The sequence below is a fragment of the Mus caroli genome, chromosome 6 (assembly GCF_900094665.2).
Source record: "Mus caroli chromosome 6, CAROLI_EIJ_v1.1, whole genome shotgun sequence".
NCBI classification, from domain to species: Eukaryota; Metazoa; Chordata; class Mammalia; order Rodentia; family Muridae; genus Mus; species Mus caroli.
The window spans coordinates 142,591,391-142,599,657 of NC_034575.1; the positions used below are offsets into that span (position 1 = coordinate 142,591,391).

The 8,267-nt window shown below is 42.5% G+C and overlaps 1 pseudogene; it reads right to left on the reverse strand.

Annotated features, from left to right (window-relative positions):
• Window positions 1-6,800: 6,800 nt before the first annotated feature.
• LOC115031433 lies at window positions 6,801-6,952 on the reverse strand (annotated as a pseudogene).
• Window positions 6,953-8,267: the final 1,315 nt, after the last annotated feature.

Consider the following 8,267-nt stretch of genomic DNA (forward strand, 5'->3'; position numbering starts at 1 on the left):
TGTGCCTATGTGCATGTGTTAAGTGCACACACACACACACATACACACACACACACACACACACACACTGATGCCCAGGATCATAGTTCTGTCAATGAGTCCTCTGGTACATTTCACCTTACACTGCTCTAACTCACCACCTCTTTTCCTTGGCCTACTTGCGCTCTATGGCTCATTCTCACAAACTAAGATAAGGAGATTTAGGACATTTTTTCTATAAGAAACTCAACCTTAGATATCAAGACCCAAGAGTAAAGGGATGTAAAAAGATATAATGTGCTAAACCATGTTACAAGAAGCTAGAATGGCTACATTGATTTCAAACAAGTTTAACCCCAGGGGAGAGGAAAAAAAACAAGATTATGGGTGATGATAAAATAATAAAAGTACAAATTCTCCAAGAGGACAGAAATTTTAAAGACATAAACATCTACTGTGAGTATCAAAATGTATAAAACAAAACCTGATAGATGAGGAAAAGGACAAATTCAAACATGACTTTAAAGCTATTTGCTGTCTCATCTAAATTATCTAATTTATGGATTATCACTTTTCATATTATTCCTTGAACACAAGAATCAAATTCAAGATGATGTTTGGGGCTTCACCACCCCTGTGTCAATCACTGAGAGTTTCATAGTTAGAAAATAATTAGGCATCCAGATGACCCAAATGGCAGTATCAGTTAACTCGATCTAATTAGCATCATGGAATCATTCATTCAAGGGCAGCAAATACATTAAGCCTCTACGTAACTAACGTGTGCCAAGACTAAGCCAAGACTAAGCCTCTACTTAACGTGCGCCAAGACTAACCACCCCATTTCAAGCCCCAAACACTCAACAGGTGGGAAGCCTAAGAACTATCTATACAAAGCATTTCTCAGACAAAATGATAAAGCCGTGTGAATATCATTGCTCGAAATAGCACATTTATAAATACAAATAAAAATGAAAAGCACACTTCAAGCCACACATTGATCAAAGAGGATTTAAGAGAAGATAAAAAGACTCCGACTAACTGAGAGGGACATCACAACTTACTGTAAGCCAGTCCTATGACCTGACCAACTGAGCCAACAAGGGAGCTAACTCACTGAAATTTATACCACATAGAAGTGCCAACAAGGGAGCTAACTCACTGAAATTTATACCACATAGAAGTGCTTAGAGGGAAATTTGAAAACTCAAAAAACCAATCATTTAGCTTAACATAGAAAAGTAGAGAACATGGATAAAATTTATCTAGATAAAGTAAATAAGGGAAATAATTTTATATCAGAAATTAATGAAATTAGTGAGTCCAACGAGAAAATAAACAAAAGCTGCCTCTTTATTATTGATCTACTTTCTGGCCTAGCTTTCCAAGAAGAATAATAAGAGACATAAATTATTAATTTCAGAAATGAAACATGAAAAAACACTACTGATCTCGTGAAACAGAAAACACAGATAAATAACAGAAAAATAAATGAGCAATTATAATCCATAAATTAGAGAGGGTAGGTGAAATTGATAAAGTTTACAGAAGACTCATATGCCAAAATGAATTTAAGAAGATATAATCAACTTCAATAGACTTATGCCTAGTAAAGAGATTGGATCAATAATCAGTAATCTTCCAAAAGAGTGGACCAAGCACGGATGGCTTTATCAATGAATCCTGCCAAGCATTCAAGGAAGTAATGCTACCACCTTCCCCACAATCTTCCCCAGAAAACAGAAGCATGGGATGGGTCGGGGATAAGAACAGCTGTTGCGCTTACAGAGGACCTGAGTTCAGTTTCCAGCACCCATGTTAAGAAGTTTACAACCTCTTGTAGCTCCAGTTTCAGGCTCTGGCTTCATTCTTCAAAGATACTCAGAATAAGAAGGAATAGACTCTACTCCAATGAGAAATCCACCAGAAACTCACAAAGTATTGGACAGACAGCTGGAAGGTGCAGAGAAAAGGAATGAACCCGCCTCTCACAACTCCAGCCACGTGCCTGTCCAGATAGAGAACCCCCATCCAGAAGTCTCTCTTCTCTCAGAGTTATACCGGGGATTCAACCTCCAAGAGCAGACAGCTCACTAGGAAGACTCCTAAATAAAATGGGAAGAAAAATCCAAACCCACAAATGTGCTAATCACAACACAAAAAGACAAGAAGCAGGAAAGGGTAAGACAACAAAATTTCTTCAAAGATCACACCACAAGGAAGAAGAAAGGCAGTAAATGAGATGTGGGGGAAGACCAGGGAAATACAATATTAAAACATAAATAGAGAAAGTATTTAAGTACATGATCTTTGCCACAACTTATAAGACCTCTGTGAGCAAAGAGAACAAACCTAAGAGTCCAAGGGTACAGGAAGAAAATGAGATTAAAAACAAAAAACGTCAAAACAAACAAACAAACAAACAAGGCATAGGGCGTGTGGAATTCACCCAATGAAATGACAGCAGGATGTGTTCTAAGTCCAAGAAATGTGCAACTAGGCACCAGGAACTCTTATGACCCTAAATAGACATGACCAGAGATGAACTCTTCCATGCCACAATGCAGCCAAAAACCAGAAGGATGGAAAATACAAACATATTTACAATCAAACAATTAAAGCCATGAGAAGAAACTGCTAACTAAGGCAGAAAAGCACAGAGCAATGCTTCAAACCCTGGTAGTAGTCACTGCCAATCACAATGACTATATACAAGCCAGATGTGCACAACTTCAGTCCCAACAATCTGGGGCAGAGGCAGGTAGATATCCATGAATTTGAGCCTAGCCAGGTCTACATAGTAAGTTCTAGGCCTGCAAGGGCTACATAGTGAGATGCACCTTTAAAAAAAAAAAAAAAGGAAGAAGGGAGGTAGGAAGGGAGGGAGAGAGGAAAGAAGGAAAGAAAGGGAGGGGAGAGGGAGGGAGGGAGGTTACTGTATTCAGTCGTTAGGTTTTAAAACTAACAAAGAAACACATTTCAAGATAAGCACAAACTTAAAAAATACTTGACTTCTAAATGAATGTTGCAGAACACAGCTCAGAATCTTAAACACAGAGACAAAAAGACCATTCCAAATAAGAGAGCACCAGATAGAATAAAGTTCATGGGAGGACTAGATGAAGGAAGGGGGGAAAGAAAGCTAGGAAGGAATCTATGCTGTCCATCAAAGTAAACCAGTAAGTCCCCAGTATAATGGCAAGAGAAAGAAAAGAGCAAGCAAGAATGGAGCCTGCCAGAAAACAACCCCAAAAGCTACAGGAACCAGAAAACTTCTCTCAACAATAACCCAAAACGCAAACAGTTGTACCTCTCCCGTTAAAAGATGCAGACCGGACTGGATGAAAGCACAAGACGCTAACTCTCTCCCGTTTCTGAGAAACACACCTCACCGGCAAAGACACTGACTGAACATGGATGGATGGGCTTCCATTCACCCACAAATACAAATAGAAAGCAGGACAGCATAGCTGCTCTAATAACTGATAAATCAGACTTCAGCTCACAATGAGAAGACGTGAAAGAGGCTGCAATAGTAAAGATCCACCAACAAGTTATTACAATGTGAATATGCATGCACTGGACACTGGAGCTCCTAGCCTCATAAAATAAACACCAACAGACTTAAAGGATAGGCAAGCCCTGATACAGTCGTGGTGGTTCCCATCCCTCACTTTTAGCAACAGGTGGGTCATCCAGAATTAAAAATCAATAAAGACACCTCAGAGTATATCTGCACCATAGGTCAAATAAGAAGTTTACAGATCCTTCTTTGAAAATATTAGAATACATATCTATCTCAGCAGCCCAGGGATGCTTTCTGGGCTTAAAATAAGACAATTATAGACCCTAAAGTGAGCCTTTAAAAACACAAAAATGATTTTTGTAATTATAAATTCATAGTGAAATAAAACTAGAAAAAAAGTACTTTAAAAAATGCTGGAGAGTCAAATCTGATATAGACTGGAAACAAGTATGCTCCATGGCTATGGGTATTGATGGAACACTGGATCAATCAAAGCAGTTCAATCATGGTGGTGGGTGTGGTAGCTAACAGATGGAATCTCAGAATGTGAGAGGTTGAGGTAAGACAACCATGAGTTCAAGGCCAACATGGGCTATCAAGTGGTTTCCAGGCCATCATAGAAAGACCTGGAGAGGGAGAGGGAGAGGGAGAGGGAGAGGGAGAGGGAGAGAATAAACTCATTCATTTTAATTTACCACATCAACAGGCTGAAAATAATTACAGAATCATGTCAATTAATGTATAAACTATTCCATGATCTAAATAGTTTGAAAATATCATGGTAGGGCTGGTGAGATGTCAAAGCAGGTAGAGAGAGAGAGAGAGAGAGAGAGAGAGAGAGAGAGAGAGAGAGAGAGAGAGAGAGAGAGAGAGAGAGAGAGAGAGAGAGAGAGAGAGAAGAAAAACGCCAAACCAACAACCTAAGTTTGATTCCCAGAATCCAGAGAACTGACTCCCACAGTTTGTTCTCTGATCTCTACATGTATCCAGACAGACAGACAGACAGTCAGATACACACACACACACACACACACACAAACTAGATAGATAGATAGATTGATAGACAGACAGACAGACAGACAGACAGACAGACAGACAGATAGATAGATAGATAGATAGAATGTAAAATTTGAAACACAACCTTTAAAAAACATAATGCAAAATATTAAGGATTTTTTAAAATCCTGTTACCTTTTTAAAAATATGGTTCTTTGAGAATTGTACATCATGCATCCTAATCCCACATAGATTCTCACCACCCCACACCTCATGCCCACCCTCCACCCTTGCAACCTCACCCACAACAGAAAAAAAAAATCCCATTGTAGAATCTGTTGTATGTCGCAGTGTCTACCACAATATACCCTTCTGTCTACTCTTCTTTGCTTACAAATTCTCATTGCAATGAATTGGTTCATTGCCTTGGCTTCTGCTACTCTATTAACACTGGAACCTCACTGGGACTATTCCTCTTAGACGTCCTGTGTTGCCCTGTGTCATGGAGAGCCTGTAGGTATGGACATGTAGGACCAGCCCCTTCATGCAGTGCAGCAGTTCATCTGTGGGGTAGATGTTGGAGTGAACCAATTCAAAGCCCTAGATCTGGGTCTGAGAGGTATCTGAGCTAGTCAGCCCACTATCTCCTCTGTACCCACACCATTGGGGCAAGCTCTCCTACTCTGCCCTCATTGGCCCATCCAATGCCAAAGACAGCAAGGGGCAAAGCCATTGCTCCCACTCTTGTGCCATCGGGGTTGGCTCACCTAGAACTCCCACAACCAGAGTCTACCCTGCTGCCCAGGCAAGGTACAGAGCTCGCTCTCCTTAATGTTGCAGAGGCAAGGGATATGGACAGTTCTCCCACTCTTGTGACCCTGGGACCAGTTCACTTGCCTGCCATAGGTGGACATGGGATAGGAGAGGGAAAGAAGATATCTCTCTTTTGTCTACTCCGCTGCACAGAGGCAGTGCCCACTTTCCAATAATCGCCTGCAATCCCCACATTCAGGGCCAGCTCTACAGTGTTGCCAGACAAGGTACAGGGCCCGTCCTCCTGAGTGCTACAACTGGTGAGGGGCAGGGCCAGCTCTCCTGCTCTCACAGCCTAAGGTTCTGGTCTCCACCTGCTGTAGCTGGCAAGGGGTGGGGAGGGTAGGAGGGTATCTCTCACTCATCCATGCCAGTGGATGAAAGATGAATGGCAGCACCAGCTCTCCCATGCTCAGATCCTCAGGGCCAGCTGACCCATTACTCCCACAACCGAGGTGAGCTCTATTGTGCTTCCTAAGTGATGTGCAGGCTGCTCTCTCAAGTAACACAACTGGCTAGGGACAGGGTCATCTCTTCTTCTCTCAATCCTCCAGAGCCAAATATCCTATAGCACCCAGGCAAGAAAAGGGACCAGTTCCACACAGCCCCCAGACATCAAAATGTCCGCAGGTAACAGCCTGAATTAGTCTGCCTGGACTTTAGTGGTAACTGAGCCCTGCTGCAGGTTCATGAACTCAGATGTGGCCCCTGGTGGCAGCACAGGTCAGGACCATGGTCTCAGGTGGCATCACCAGCTACTCACATCAGATTGTTCCTCCCTACCCAGGAGTCTCCAGTTCTGCCTCTCTTCATTGTGCCCACATCCTTCTGTTTTTCTCTCATCCATTTCCTCAGCACTTACTTGCTTCTCTTAGTGGGACCTGGGGTCTCTGAGTGTCTGGGTCATTTCAGAAGTGGTCTCAAGAGTGCTATGCCGGGCTGGTGAGATGGCTCAGTGGGTAAGAGCACCCAACTGCTCTTCCGAAGGTCCAGAGTTCAAATCCCAGCAACCACATGGTGGCTCACACCCATCCGTAACAAGATCTGGCGCCCTCTTCTGGAGTGTCTGAAGACAGCTACAGTGTACTTACATNTAATAAATAAATAAATCTTTAAAAAACAAAACAAAACAAACAAACAAACAAAAAAGAGTGCTATGCCTGCTCATGCTATGGTACTGAGCAGGGGTCATCTTGGGCATGGTATGTCCACCTCTCAGGCCTGCATGGGGCCAGACTGATGGTTATCTTAGGCTAGCTCCCTGTCTGGGCCCCCTGGCATTGGTCAGGTGGTCATCTCAGGCTTGCTCCTTGACCAGGCCACCCACATGGTCCCATGCAGTGTGGGGAGGGTTAGGGTGGAGGGCATCTGTCCCAGTTCACTCCTGCCAAAGGCCTTCAGTCCCAGGTGAGGTTCTTCTACCCTCCCACTAACTCCCTGTCCTGGGAGCCTGTTTGGGTCTGCATAGTGCCAGATGACTGCTGGTCATCTCAGGCTCACTGTTTTCAGGGATGTTCATAGGTCAGAGCACTGAGTGAGGACATGGCCTCTCAGTTCTCTGCCACCTACATCAGTTCATCTGCCACCTACATACATAGGTGTCACCGCAGCCACACCAGCAGTGCCTCTGGGGACAAACTAAGCTAACCTTTTGATCAAATCTTAGCAGTGAGTATTTTTCAGGTAGCATCAAGAGCATTTAATGAAAACAGGATAGCCTAAAGAATTGTATAATAACAAATGTTAAACACTTAGTTTCTTCTACTTTTATTACCAAGAGGCTCTACCACATCTACTGGCAAATACTGAGGCCCTCTAAAAACCTGGCAAAAGGTGATTACCCTCTTCCACCAAAATGTAAACATTCCAAAACTGGACTCATATTGCTGCAGGGAATTCTGGCTTGGTTTCACCATTTTAAGAGAGAAAGGGCTTTTGTCATACTCCTTATCGCTGTACACCAAGTTTGATTTGATGAATAAACTGAGTGTCTTACTATCCTCTTGAATTTTTTTTTAAAGAAACCATTGTTAAATTTTTTAAGAATTTCGTGTTTTATTGAGGATTTTATTTCACCACTTGATCAAGGTTGAAATGCAAAAATTAAAGTTGTTTAAAATCCTTCTTAAAAGCAACTCTTAAAGGCTAGGCAGATGGCTCAAGGATGAAGAGCAGTTACTGCTCTTTCAGAAAACCCAAGTCCAGTTCCCAGCACCCACGTGGCTGCGCACAACCACCTGTATCTCCAATTCCAGGAGATGCAATGCCCTCTTGTGGCATCTGAGGGTACTACATGCATGAGGTGTCCATAAACTCCTCACACAGATAGATAAATTAATATATTTCTGAAAAGCAATTCTGCAACAATAACTGAACTAGTTAGCCAAATTGCATTTTAACCAAAACAGAAGGCATCATAGGGCCCTGCTCCTAGCTTGTGAATAACTCCACCTTCCACACAGAGCTGTTTCTGGCACTGAGCCATTTTGGATGTGCTTTGGGTGAGGTACACACCATTCCTCTGTCACTGGGCAGATTACAGATCTCACCTCAAAACCTTATTGCGTATGCTTATTTGAGGTCTTATGAGTCATGAATTGAAACAAGTATGTTCAAAGATCAAAGAAAATGAAGATCTGATCAATTACCAGAGATTCTAACAAACCACCAAGGTGGGGAAGGAAGGGAATTCTCTCCGAGCATTGCTTTGAATTAGTATTGCCTTCATGGCCTCAGCAAGGAGAAAGTAAAGCAGGTTTAGGGTATAATCCACGGAACTGCCTGACATGCTCAGATCTGAAGATAAGCGCGCATCACGAAGAGGGGAGAAAGTGGCTGCAGACAGATACCATGAGTGCTTTTTAAAGGACCAGAAAAAAAAAATTGAAAGTCTGAAATAAGTAACAATTCCTGGGGAAGGGGAAAAAAATCACTGAAGCTGACAAAACTGTAT